Raw genomic sequence first — 14,885 nt, forward strand, 5'->3', positions numbered from 1 at the left:
AGTTAATTATGTAGAGTATATACACGCTGTCAATGATTAATAAAATTTATGAATATATATATATTATAATTAGAGAAAATAACCTCAGTGATAAAAAATGTCTTATAATATACGAATTTAACCAACTTTTTTTGGATTTGTCAAAATGACCAACAAATTCGCAGCGCGAATTCTAATTTCGCAACCCAGTTTCCAATTTCGCAACACGAATATGTAAATTCGCGTTGCGATTTTCCAAATTCGCAACGCGATAGTCAAATTCTCGCGAAGCGATAGTCAAATTCGCAACGCGAAAGTCAAATTCGTAACGCGAAAGTCAAATTCGCAACGCGAAAGTCAAATTCGCAACTGAATTTCAAATTCGCAACGCGAATTTAATTTCGCAACAGGTTTTAGTTTTGCAACACAAATATTTTGGGTATATAACAACGCAGCAGCAGCAACTCATAACCTAAATCCCTAAATCGCAACTCATTCCATCTCCATCTATCACTTTCTCCGGCGACATCCGTTCCTATATCCAATGACATCCTTCCCCATCTCTATTTCTTTTACATAATTTTATTTCTATATAATTTTTCAATGATTTATCTCCCAAATTATCAACTATCAACTTAATAAAGGTACGTTTTTCTCTAAGTTAGTGATGATATCTAGTTTATAGCTCGTTTGTTTAGTAAATTAATTTACAATTTTTAGAATGAAATCATCTAATGTAGATCATGTTTGGATAGATTTGTGTTTTGGAGGGTCATGGGAGATGTTCATGGTGTTTTACAATATGTGCCTTTACACATGAATCTTCAACTAAAACTGTCATTAAAAAAGTTAACTTATGAAACTCTAATGTTACGTGTTACAAAAAAATTGAATTTAGAGCCTCTAAGTGGATTTAGGCTATCTTATCTGAGAAAAAGGTAAAGTTTATTTGTTAACCGACAATGAAGATGTTGAACGATTCATTGCTTATATTAGTGTTTCGCAAGAAGATGACGTTACATTATATGTTGTTGAACCTAGAAGTAGTGAAGTTGGGTCAGTAGCGGGTAGTAATCAACTAAGTTCTTCAACTCAAAATTTAATGGTTCCACCACAATTTCATCACCAAGCAAATTTTGTTTCACCACATTTCCAATACTAAACACAATCTCAAAACCCACAATCTTTTCCTAATCCAAATCCCAATCAACTTTCAGCACCAAATTCCGGTTTTCGTATTGACCAGTTAGACGATTATGAGCCAACAGAAAAAATTGTGAGTACTAGTCAGTATTCGAAATTTGATCTTGGTCAATACCCGAACTTTGATCTTGATCAATACTCGGATTTTGATGATGTGATGGAAGAAGAAACATACCCTGCATATAATGATTTTGATATTGGTCAAAATCTGAATTTTGATGATGAAACAGCCGCTACCGAGGAAGATGTTGTTGATGATAATGAGGAGGAAGTTACGACTGTGAATGAACATGTTGAACATCCATTCTATAATTCATATAACCCTGAAGAAGAAAAAGAAGAAGAAGAAGTCCCCGAAGAATGGAAAAAGAAGAAAATGCTACGGGAGTATAACTGGAATATGCCAGAATTACTTCAGATACCGGAAGAAGAGTTGGTAAAGATATCAGTTGATTATTACACAAAAGTTATTCGTATCAAGAAAGATGATTGTTTTGATACAAATGAAGACTTGAAAGATAGATTTTTATACGAAATGTATGGAAGATGGCTATCAACTAAGAGTTAACAAATCAAGCAAAGATCGTTTCGAAACAAGGTGTATGATTGACAAAATTCTGTACGTGGCGTATGATTGCTAAGAGGATAAAAGATTGCGAAATGTTTCAAGTTAGGACTTTTATTGATAAACATACATGTTCAAGAACCCAAGTTTTTCCTCACCATAGACAGGAAAACAAAAAGGTGTTGGGTGGTTTTCTGGCTGAGTTAATGTTTTTGAATGGAAGGTATATCGGGGACATGAAATTATGACTGACATGAATGCTCGTTCAAGATTAGTATCATATTCTCAAGCTTGGAGAGCCAAATGTTATGCCTTGGAATTGTTGAGGGGGTTGCCAGAAGCATCATTTTCCCAACTGCCGGCTTATTATCACAATTTAAAGCTGAAAAATCCTGGGTCGGTAACTAATATCAAAAGATAGAGATGGACGATTTGAGTTGCTGTTATCGCCATTGGTGCTGCGGTTAGTAAATAATTATAATTTTGTTGACTCATTTTTGTTAGTTGCATGCATTTCACATTTAAATGATTATATTTCTTGTGTATATGATTTTGTAGATTCGTTCGTTTATTACTTGCATGCGCCCAATTATTATAGTTGATGGAGCACATTTGAAAGGTCGATACCTTGGAGTAAACTTATTAGCAGTAGCCATGGATGCTAACAATGGGATACTGCCAATAGCTTACGGGGTTGGCAAATCTGAAACCTCTGATTCATGGACATGGTTTATGGGGCATCTTAGGGATTGTATAGGTCCTATTAATCTGACAATCATATCCGATAGGGAAAACTCAATTGACAACGCTGTTAGAAGGTGTTTCCCATATGCTTTTCATGGACTTTGTGGTGTTTATTTGTACAGAAATATAAAATCAAGGTCTGCTGGTATAAAAAATCACAAATGGACATACTGGAAGGCTGGAAAAGCTTATCGGGAAGTGGATTTTAATAAGTATATAAATTGTTTAAGACGTGTTTTGCCTCAATGTGCTCAAACACTAGAAGATGTCGGGTTTGAAAGATGGTCAAGAGTATATCAACTTGGAGCAAGATATGGTTTCATGACGTCTAATAGTGCAGAATCAATCAATGCTCTAAGTCATCATTCCCGAAAATTACCCATTACTATGTTAATGGAGTTTTTTCGAGCCTCTATTCAACAGTGGTACTACAAGAAAAGAAACCATGCAGGTATTATTTCTTTAAATTCTTAACTTATCATATATTTTACTAAGTATTATTTATTTAAATTTATAGGAACATTGGAACGTCGTGTTACACCATGGACTGAAAAAAAGATAACGAAACGTGTTGTGAAGTCAACGTCCTGGAGAGTTGAACCATGTTCAAACACTTTGTTTGAAGTATTGGATAATAATTTAAATGGGCTTGTCGATCTAAATGCAAAGACATGTAGTTGTAAGAAATGGCAAACATCTAGTTATCCGTGTGACCATGTTATAAAAGTTGCTCTTCATCTAAACCAAGATGATTCAAGCGGATACGCTATGGATTGCTACACTACATAAGTATATCGATAGACTTATGCCGAGATTGTCTACCCATGTCCACATCCTTCTGAGTGGGACATACCAGATGACTTACAAACAGTTTTGCCACCAGTCATGGACAGCAGGCTACCTGGCCGACCAAAAAATCACGATCGTATACCGTCTAAGGGTGAAGAGAAGAGGATATCGACATGTAGTCGGTGCAAGGAGAGTGGTCATACAAGGTTGGCCTGTGGATCACCACTGCCATCACAATCATCTTTTCCTCTACCAAAAAATGGATCCTCATCAAAATCCAAAGCTCATATGGTGCCAAGCAAAAGGAAATCAAAATCGCAAACAAAATCAAAATCCCAATCACAACCGCTTCACCTTTTGGGACTTATTAACTTAGTGATTTTAAAATGCAAACGTTGTATTATGTGTATTTTATGTGTGAATGCATACATTTTCAGTTAGACATTCATTAGTAACTTGAGTTTGAACATTGATATGATCTGTTCAGTTTTATCATGTTGGGATTTTCTCGTGTTTGATTGCTTGGATAGTTGTTCTCTTGCTTCTTCAAGTGTCCTTAGCTTGCATTTATAGCTTTGAATGTGTTTGATGTTGTATATACCTTGATGTTGTACGTTGCGATCAACGCGAAAGTCAAATTCGCAACGCGAAAATCGCGTTGCGAATTTACCTTCAACAGGTCTTTTTTACCTTCAACATAATTAAAATTGAAAATTAAACAACAAATCAATTAAACATTGTTGTGGGTACATTATTTGAACATTGTTATGGGTACATTATTTGGAAAAATAATGTTCCGGACTTCGTTAGAAACCCTTTTCATCGGATTAATTTGTTTTTGTGGGTACATTATTTGAACATTGTTATTTATAAATTTGTTGTGTATGTAGTTTTGGTTTGATTATATTATGTATATTTTCATTCAGATGAGATGGTTGTGTATAACAAAACAATCTATCTCTTCCATGTGAGTACTTTATTCTAACTATGTGACAAGTGTGACAACCCTATCAACTCACAACTCATCTTTGAACTCAATCAATATTGTCTTTTAGCTTGATGGTTTATAAAGCATGTTACTTGAACAGTATAAATCAATTATGCAATTTCCATGTTCAATTTAACACTGCATTTCAAATTCATTTCATATGTAATTGGAGTTTGAATTTAAATTTAAATTTGAGTTTGAATTTCAATATAAATTTTGGCTCCACTATAAATATTAGCCCAAGCCAATATGCATGTTATCATTGATTATTCCTAATTTCCATTGTTTTTTTCAACTTTAAACGCGAGGGAAATCCTGACCATCGTATTTTTTGGTCAACTTTAAAGCGTCAGAAACGTTTCGGGCGTATGATCTGGGTGGTATAAGAGAAATGCAACAAATGGCAACTAAAATCATAAGTCCGAAATGCTTCTGAGTACCACCCAAATCATAAGTCCAAAATGCTTCCGATGCTCATCAAAATCCAAAGCTCATATGGTGCCAAGCAAAAGGAAATCAAAATCCAAATCTCATATGGTGCCAAGCAAAAGGAAATCAAAATCTACAACTTGAGTTTGAACATTGATATGATCTGTTCAGTTGTTATCATGTTGGGATTTTCTCGTTTTTGATTGCTTGGATAGTTGTTCTCTTGCTTCTTCAAGTGTCCTTAGCTTGTAATTTATAGCTTGGAATGTGTTTGATGTTGTAATACCTTGATGTTGTATGTTGAGATCAACGCGAAAGTCAATCAAAAATTTGCGAAACCAAATCGCGTTGAGAATTTGACTATCGCAAAGCTTATTTCGCGTTGCGAATTTGACTTTCGCGTTGCGAATTTGTACCTTTAACAGGTCTTTTTTGCCTTCAAACATAATGCAGATTAAATTTTTTAGAAACAACAAATCAACTTTTACAAATCAATTAAACAAGCAAAAAATAATTCTTATTTAAAATCAAATTAAACAAATCAACTTTTACAAATCAATTAATCAAAAAATAAATCTTATTTCCTCATCAATTGTAACAAATCAACTTTCAATGTAAAATTCAATTAAACAAAGAAAAAAAGTGTACACCAGACTGTTGTTTATGCACAAATACATTTCACGCAGCTCACTTCAGGATTAACCTGCAGAAACCAAACATTTGCTCAAACAACACTTTCTACACATCTAAAACCAACAAACAACAAATTATTGAATTCTAGGTACTTAACCAAATATTTTCAAACCAATTAAAGAGTATATATGTTAACAACACTTGCTCAAACTTACCAATTATTTATGTACAACTTTCAGCACGCGGATGCAGGTAGGCAGCATCTCGAATATATTGATCTGGCCATATAATGCCGAAACCACAAGCCTACTGCAGCTCTATCTCTATTTGTGGGAGGTAGATATTGTATACTTCCTGTCGTCAAACGTTCCAAGAACAAGCATACGAGAGGACCACAACCCCCACTGGCTCCCTGCGTTTGTTGTGGCGCAGTCTCGTCTCTGATCATTGTAATTTTGAACTTCTTTGGCTTCTTGTTTCCAGATTTTGTCCAATAATCAATCGCATTCAAGAATTTAGCCAAATGATCGCTCTATCTCTTTGTAATAATATCTCTCAAATCAGACAATGATATGTAATTCAACATGCTGTCATATACCATTGTCTTCAGGGATGGGAGCTTAAGCTCGATGAGAAGCCAATGACGCTTTTCCAAAATAGGGATAAACACCTGCAATCATAAATAATTGCGCACATCAAATAAAATTTATGAAAACCTTTAAAATATTCAAAAAATAAATACTAACCTTATCGACCTCCCACCACGCAGGATAAAGTTTAACTTTTCCATTAGCCAACTTATATGAAGCATCTCTCTGATCCTTCAAGTGAGCTGCATGAAAAGACATCGGCATAATAGTCCATCAATACTCTTTTCTTCAATTTCCTTATTATTAGAAGACGTGACACCCATGTCAATATGTTGTTTTATAAAAAAATAAATATATTAGTGAATTATTTAATAATAATAAAAAAAAATCAAAATGCATCGTTGATTTGGCATAGGTCAGAATAACACCCCTTGCTCCGCTCATGTAGATAAAAATCAACTGCGGTCTTAGCCAAAGGGTATTATCCATAATTGTGTCCGGTAGTGTTTCATCTCCTGCTGAGGAATGGTACTGGCCGGTAATCATACGAAAGCCAACACGCATCCATCATATTGGGCACGAGAGGTGGTTTATCAATATGTCGAAATATGACGCCAAATGAATCGGGCTCTTGAACGGCGGGTGGGACCACTTGAACGATGACAGTGGCCTCTTAAACGGTGGGAGGGGCTTCTTCGATGATGATAGGGGCCTCTTGAACGATAGAAGGCGCCTCTTGAATGATGATATGTGCATCGGGCTTATTCTTACGGAGTCTTGGCACTAGTGGAGTGAACGGAGATGTAATGGCACGTGCATGACGTCAGATACGTGAACCCCGTCGTACAAGAAAAACCCGACGTAAAGCATTTACCTTAACGGGCCGCTGAAAATAAATTAATATAAATCAGTAAATAAATAAATAAATAAATAATGCCAAAAAAAAGTTATTTGCATTTTTAGTATAGTATTAAACAAATTTACCTCATTGCGTAGAGTATTAATGTAACATCCCAAAATACGGGTTAGTGACCAAAATTGTAAAATTTCAGAATATGGTGAATAAAGTAGAATAGTTTAATAGTTTAATGATTTATGTGGAGATATTTCCTGAAAGTTGTTAGTAATTATTAAAAGAATTAAAGGGCAAAATGGTCATTTGACTTAGAAATTATAATTAAATGATATATAGGCATGTGGGATAAGGATGAGGAGATATTTTCTCCACTTCATCTCCTTTGTTCTTCTATACGAGAGAGAGACATCAAAGGTGAGTTTGCTATTTTGTTAATTATTTGTTGTTTTAAAAGTTGGGTTATGATCACTAGATGATAACTAAGCTTAAGGAAAGCTTAAGTTGTCTTATAGTCAAAAGATGAAGAAGTTATAAGAGATTTAAGAAAACGAGTTTTATATGAAATCATGGATAGAGTTGATAAGTTGAATTTTAAGTTGAATTGACTTGTCATCTATGAGAATAAGAATATATAAGTGTTAGAATTGTATTTAGAACATATTGAAATTTGAGTATGATTCTTGAATTACATATGAAGGATAAGATTTTGAAGTTATAGATGATTTTCATGGATATAAGTTGGTTTAAGTAATGGTAGTTGAGTTTAATGACATGATAGGGGTTTAAAATAGAAGAATTAAGTGAAGAATTGATGATTTTTGGGGTTAAAATATAATTTATGGGTAGAGGGAACCGATACCCTATGAAAGGAATCGATTCCCCCTCTTGGACGAAAATTTCCAGAATGTCCAGGGGGTACAGATTCCCCTGGGGGTATCGATTCCCCTAAATTCCCTGGGGGTATCGATTCCCCTAAATAAAAAATAGAATTTGATTCATTAAACCGGTTTAAGTTATTAACATCAAGTTTAAAGTTTAGGCTTCTGATAGTTGTTTTGAAATGATATTTATGTAGATATTGAGCCTAAACAAGTTCAGAATAATCAAAGGATTATAATCGAATCAAAGCAAGGCTAAGGTGAGTGCAATTTAATTTGTACTTATATTATTGAATAACATTGGCTTGCGATGAGCTAGTGATGGAGTTACTATGGTAAGAAGTAACTCCTAAAATGTGATTTGATTGGTAATCTATGTGATGATTTGTGTGATTATGGGATATGCATTAAAAGAAAATGATCTAAATGACTACATGAATCATGTGGTATAAGTTATGTGATTACATGTATGTATTAATACATATTGCTGCATTACATGTTAATGTGATTATGAATAGGTAGAAAGGAAACAAATGATATAAGAATCTATTATAAGATATATGATATGAAAATATGATAGTGAGCTATGTGAAAGAACTATGAGATATATGAGTTATATGGAAAATATATGCGAACAAGATATGAAATCTATGTTTATATGAAACAATGCAAGGTGATATGAGCTATGTGAGATATGAATAAAATCATATGAGAAGTGAAAAGAATTACATGAAAATAGACTAAGTGATTACATGTATATGTGAAAGAAGCTTTGAGCTTATATGAATATGTGATATGAATGAAGCTATATGATACGATCTATGTGATTACATGCACATATGATATATGTTATATGAAATGACATATGAATAGGCAATACGTGATACATGTGATATGATATGGAATACATGGTTACACATACATGTGGTATGTGACAGAAGAGAAATGACAAGTAATGTGAACTGTTAAATGATAATGCCCATGTTATGTGATATGAGAGCTAGGGTATAGTTCGCATGCCAAGGATCGAGGGTTTACCTATGTTCTTCGGGACATATGGACTATTTACTTATGTTCTTCGGGACAAATGGACTGTTTACCTATGTTCTTCGGGACATATGGACTGTTTACCTATGTTCTTCGGGGCATATGGACTGTTTACCTATGTTCTTCGGGACATATGGACTGTTTACCTATGTTCTTCGGGACATGTGGACTGATTACCTAGGTTCTTCGAATCTATGGACTGGTCCTTCGGGACATTGATCGAGCTGTGGTGACAGTATATGTGTGCACAACCTCAATGTACTCACATACCTTAAGTTCTCACTAGTGTACATGGGCTAATAAAGTGATTAAACAAGCATACTGAATGTGATATATACGATGGGTTTATAAATGGTTATCAAGGTAAGTGGTTTGAAATGTGTTACATGAACCATATGATGTTATGTGTTTCTTAATGATAATGATAGAGATTATGATAATGATGGTATATGTTTATGTATGCTTTATGTTATATGAAATATTATATGTTTTATACCTCACTAAGTCATCGACTTAGCGTGTGATTGTTTCACACGTAGGTTTGGAAAGCGAAAAGAAAAGTAAAGAGGAACAAGACAGGTCAGTTCTCCTTACCGAATGTCAGATCAGAGAGAGGTGAATAATATGTATTTTTGTATATAAAGTTCTAGTTGGCATGTAATCAAAAGAATATATGTAAGCTCTGAATAATTTTGTAAATGTTTTGAATAATTTAAAAGTTATAAAAGTTTTTAAATTACTCACTATTTTATACGAATAAATTTTTTGAAAAGTCAATGTGACACTTCGGACTCGTATCCTGGTCGGATACGGTTTGGGGGTGTTACATTTAATGGTATCAGAGCTACGGTTTAGCCGATTCTAGGCTAAAAACGAAGTCGAAAGTGTTTTAAAAAGTGTACATGCCAACACAAAGTGAAAAATTTTTCTGATTTGATAGGGTAAGGAGTGTGTGTCTTGTTAATAGAGTTAAATTGTTATGTTATATAAGATAAGTGAATACTGAGAATGAGTTATGAGATATATATATATAGTTATATAATATGATAGATATATGTGAACATATACAAATGACATATGTTATATGATATGAATTGGATGATCATATGCACATGTGATATGTGATAGAAGTAAGGATATGAGCACCTGAATATGAGCTTCCAAAGTGAAGCACAAGGCGATAGACTGAAGGTAATATCATTCACCTGCCCTGGCCAGGCAGGGAGAAGAGCGAAAACCTCAGGGAATGCTTGTATAAGATTAGAGAATGATTCATGATGTCGAATGATATTCCGATGTGTTTTAAATTGTATACTTTGTTAACTCATAGAATGAATGTATCGAATAGAGTTAAGTGCACCCGAGTTCAAGGGTGAATTTAAGAAAAGTTCTGTTGTTACAGACCTTTGGATAAATGATATGAAGATAATGCTAGAAGGTGTTTATTTCTCCAAAGATGAGAAATTAAATTGAGAAGTTTCGTTACTACGTAGATAAGATAAAATATGGTGAATGAAAGTCACCATAAGAATATTGAAAGATCAAGTGACGTGGTTATGGTTTATAAATAGTTCAAGAATAAGTAAATCGATAATAAGTTCATAAGACAAATGAAGCTCAAATATATGAGCTTGAAGAAAGGAAATTATATGTGCATGTGTATGTGTATAAGTTTAATAAGTCAAGCAGATTTATTGCTGAAATGATTTCGATTAAGAAGAATATATGTGATTGGTTGTTTAAGGCTTGCGCCTTAAATCAAAATAGTGTTACTGTTTTAAATTTGTTCTTATTTCAAGAAATGGTAAATCATGTTAAAACTCTAGAAAGAGCTCAGAATGAAAGGATTAGAGAACAAAATCTCAGATGATTAAGAAAATTAGTGCTTCATAAAGTTAAGCATCATCAAAGAAAGATAGAGATACTGGTTTTCACCTTTAAACCATATATGAATTAGTTGTATCCCCGCTAGAGAATAGAGCCAATCCGTTCAGACGGATTGGAAATTATAGTATTAAAGGAACTTACGTTCTGAAATCGTTCTGAAATAGAATAGTTTCTTTACAACATGGACAAAATAAAGTGAAAGAGATGAATGCTAATTGGAGAATATTAAAAGACTAAGGAAGGGTTTAAGATATGATATGAATATTAGTGATCAATTATAAGACAAAGGTAATGGAATGGTTGAATTCGAACCAAAGAATTTGTATTAGGGATGGTGAAATGAAGGTTTGATAAGTAAAGGAAATAGCTAATGAATTATTTTGACTGAAAGAATATATATAAGGATATTTGATGAAGGTTTATGTTTTGATGGAAAGAAATAAGTTGGATAATAAAGTAGTGTGTAAGTGAGCAAATAAGATATGAGTATACAATTACCCATCTATTTGTACAATGAAAATTCGAGGACAAATTTTCTTAAGGGGAGAGATTTGTAACATCCAAAAAATACGAGTTAGTGACCAAAATTGTAAAATTTCAGAATATGGTGATTAAAGTAGAATAGTTAATAGTTTAATGATTTATGTGGAGATATTTCCTTAAAGTTGTTAGTAATTATTAAAAGAATTAAGGGCAAAATGGTCATTTGACTTGGAAATTATAATTAAATGATATATAGGCATGTGGGATAAGGATGAGATATTTTCTCCACTTCATCTCCTTTGTTTCCATACAAGAGAGAGAGATCAAAGGTGAGTTGCTATTTTTTTTTTTGTTTTAAAAGTTGGGTTTGGTCACTAGATGATAACTAAGCTTAAGGAAAGCTTAAGTTGTCTTATAGTCAAAAGATGAAGAAGTTATAAGAGATTTAAGAAAACGAGTTTTTATATGAAATCATGGAATAGAGTTGATAAGTTGAATTTTAAGTTGAATTTGACTTGTCATCTATGAGAATAAGAAGATAAGTGTTAGAATTGTATTTAGAACATATGAAATTTGAGTATGATTCTTGAATTACGTATGAAGGATAGGATTTTGAAGTTATAGATGATTTTCATGGATATAAGTTGGTTTAAGTAATGGTAGTTGAGTTTAATGACATGATAGGGTTTTAAAATAGAAGAATTAAGTGAAGAATTGATGATTTTTTTGGGGTTAAAATACAATTTATGGGTAGAGGGAACCGATACCCTATGAAAGGAATCGATTCCCCTCTTGGAAAAAGTTTCAGAATGTCTAGGGGGTACAGATTCCCCTGGGGGTATCGATTCCCCGGGAACAGATTCCCCTGGGGGGTATCGATTCCCCCCTAAATAAAAAATGGAATTTGATTCATTAAACTGGTTAATTTATTAACATCAAGTTTAAAGTTTAGGCTTCTGATAGTTGTTTTGAAATGATTATATTATGTAGATATTGAGCCTAAACAAGTTCCAGATAATCAAAGGATTATAATCGAATCAAAGCAAGGCTAAGGTGAGTGCAATTTAATTTGTACTTATATTATTGAATAAACATTGGCTTGCGATGAGCTAGTGATGGAGTTACTATGGTAAGAAGTAACTCCTAAAATGTGATTTGATTGGTAATCTATGTGATGATTTGTGTGATTATGGGATATGCGTTAAAAGACAATGATCTAAATGACTACATGAATCATGTGGTATAAGTTATGTGATTACATGTATGTATTAATACATATTGCTTGCATTACATGTTAATGTGATTATGAATAGGTAGAAAGGAAACAAATGATATAAGAATCTATTATAAGATATATGATATGAAAATATGATAGTGAGCTATGTGAAAGAACTATGAGATATATGAGTTATATGGAAAATATATGCGAACAAGATATGACATCTGTGTTTATATGAAGCAATGCAAGGTGATATGAGCTATGTGAGATATGAATATAAAATCATATAAGAAGTGAAAAGAATTACATAAAAATAAACTAAGTGATTACATATATATGTGAAAGAAGCTATGAGCTTATATGAATATGTGATATGAATGAAGCTATATGATACGATCTATGTGACTACATGAACAGTTGATATATGTTATATGAAATGACATATGAATAGGCAATACGTGATACATGTGATATGATATGGAATACATGGTTACACATACATGTTGTATGTGACAGAAGAGAAATGACAAGTAATGTGAACTGTTAAATGATAATGCCCATGTTATGTGATATGAGAGCTAGGGTATAGTTGGCATGCCAAGGGTCGAGGATTTACCTATGTTCTTCGGGACATATGGACTGTTTACCTATGTTCTCGGGACATAGACTGTTTACCTATGTTCTTCGGGGCATATGGACTGTTTACCTATGTTCTTCGGGGCATATGGACTGTTTACCTATGTTCTTCGGGACATATGGACTGATTACCTAGGTTCTTCGGAATCTATGGACTGGTTCTTCGGGACATTGATCGAGCTGTGGTGACAGCATATGTGTGAACAACCTCAATGTACTCACATACCTTAAGTTCACACTAGTGTACATGGGCTAATAAAGTGATTAAACAAGCATACTGAATGTGATATGTATACGATGGGTTTATAAATGGTTATCAAAGGTAAGTGGTTTGAAATGTGTTACATGAACCATATGATGTTATGTGTTTCTTAATGATAATGATAGAGATTATGATAATGATGGTATGTTTATGTGCTTTATGTTATATGAATATTATGTTTTATATGCCTCACTAAGTCATCGACTTAGCGTGTGATTGTTTCACACGTAGGTTTGGAAAGCGAAAAGAAAGTAAAGAGGAACAAGACATGTCAGTTCTCCTTACCGAATGTCAGATCAGAAGAGAGGTGAATAATATGTATTTTGTATATAAAGTTCTAGTTGGCATGTAATCAAAAGAATATATTGTATAAGCTCTGAATAATTTTGTAAATGTTTGAATAATTTAAATGTTATAAAGTTTTTAAATTACTCACTATTTTACGAATAAATTTTTTGAAAAGTCAATGTGACACTTCGGACTCGTATCCTGGTCGGATACGGGTTGGGGGTGTTACAATTAACCTCATTCTGCAAGAATGAAACAATATCGCGTAGAGCGGCAACCTCATCACGTAAGGTAGATACCTCACCGCGTAGCGTACCATTGTCATCGCGTAAAAAAATCCACCTCACCACGTAAAGATCGAATCATCGCCATGCACCATTATCTTCACGTAAAGTACCAACCTCATGACGCAAAGCACCAACCTCATGACGCAAAGCACCGACCTCATCACGTAATTCCCCTAACTCATCCTGTGGAGGTGGAGAACAGGGAGATGGAGATAGACGGAGCCTTTTTGCCGATCGCCTATCATGAGGTGATGTTGGAGAAGAGGCTCAAAAATGTGATGGAATAGGTGATGATGGAGGTGGAGAAGAGGCTCGACCAGGTGTCGAGCTATAGAATCGGCCGATGGGATGATGGCTCTCTCGAAGTGGGGGGTGTCATCTGTCCCATCAAAACCGCTTACTAGCTTGCCACCAATCAGTGGCAAGCTCAGCATCTGAGGGTGTCGCCTCTGTAATGGGTAGTTGGCCTCCTAACAATATAAAAGCTCAAAAAAGTTAAACGTGTACTAGTAATAACTTGCTTATATGGTAGTATTTGTGTGTTAACTTACATCATTAATCGTTGTATATGGAGTAAGTCTCTCAATCCAACATGCGTTTCTCTTCCAGGTAATAGCCCTAGAAATATCATTTGATCTTTTTATCGCATATGTCCGCATGTTGGGGAAAGCCTCAAATATCCAAATCTACAAACAATATAATACACAAACATTAGTAATTGTTAAATAATTAATTATAATTTTGGAAACATTATATAGAAATTCTTACCTTAAAGGCCCAAGTAAAGCCTGTCAAAGTGTATTTAGAACCATCGCCCCGTAAACTTTTCGGTCCTCGAAGGCAGACGACAACTTCTTCCAGGTAGCTTTCCATATATGAACCCCACGGAAACATGTTCCATGCATTTAGGTCCTCTACCAATAATATTAGGTCCTCGGAGATTGGTTGTCTGCCTCTTTGCCTAAAAAGTCGGCATACAAAGTAGTAAGGCATACTCGGATAACATCAAGGTCATCCATCGAGTAAAACCATCTTTATCAAATAATCTCTTCAAGTCGTCGACATGTATTCGGCTTCGACTTTGCCAGCTCAGGAAAAACCCGATATAACCATGATGGGCGC

This window comes from Hibiscus syriacus, unplaced genomic scaffold, assembly GCF_006381635.1.
Source record: "Hibiscus syriacus cultivar Baekdansim isolate YM2019G1 unplaced genomic scaffold, ASM638163v2 tig00110482_pilon, whole genome shotgun sequence".
Lineage (NCBI taxonomy): Eukaryota > Viridiplantae > Streptophyta > Magnoliopsida > Malvales > Malvaceae > Hibiscus > Hibiscus syriacus.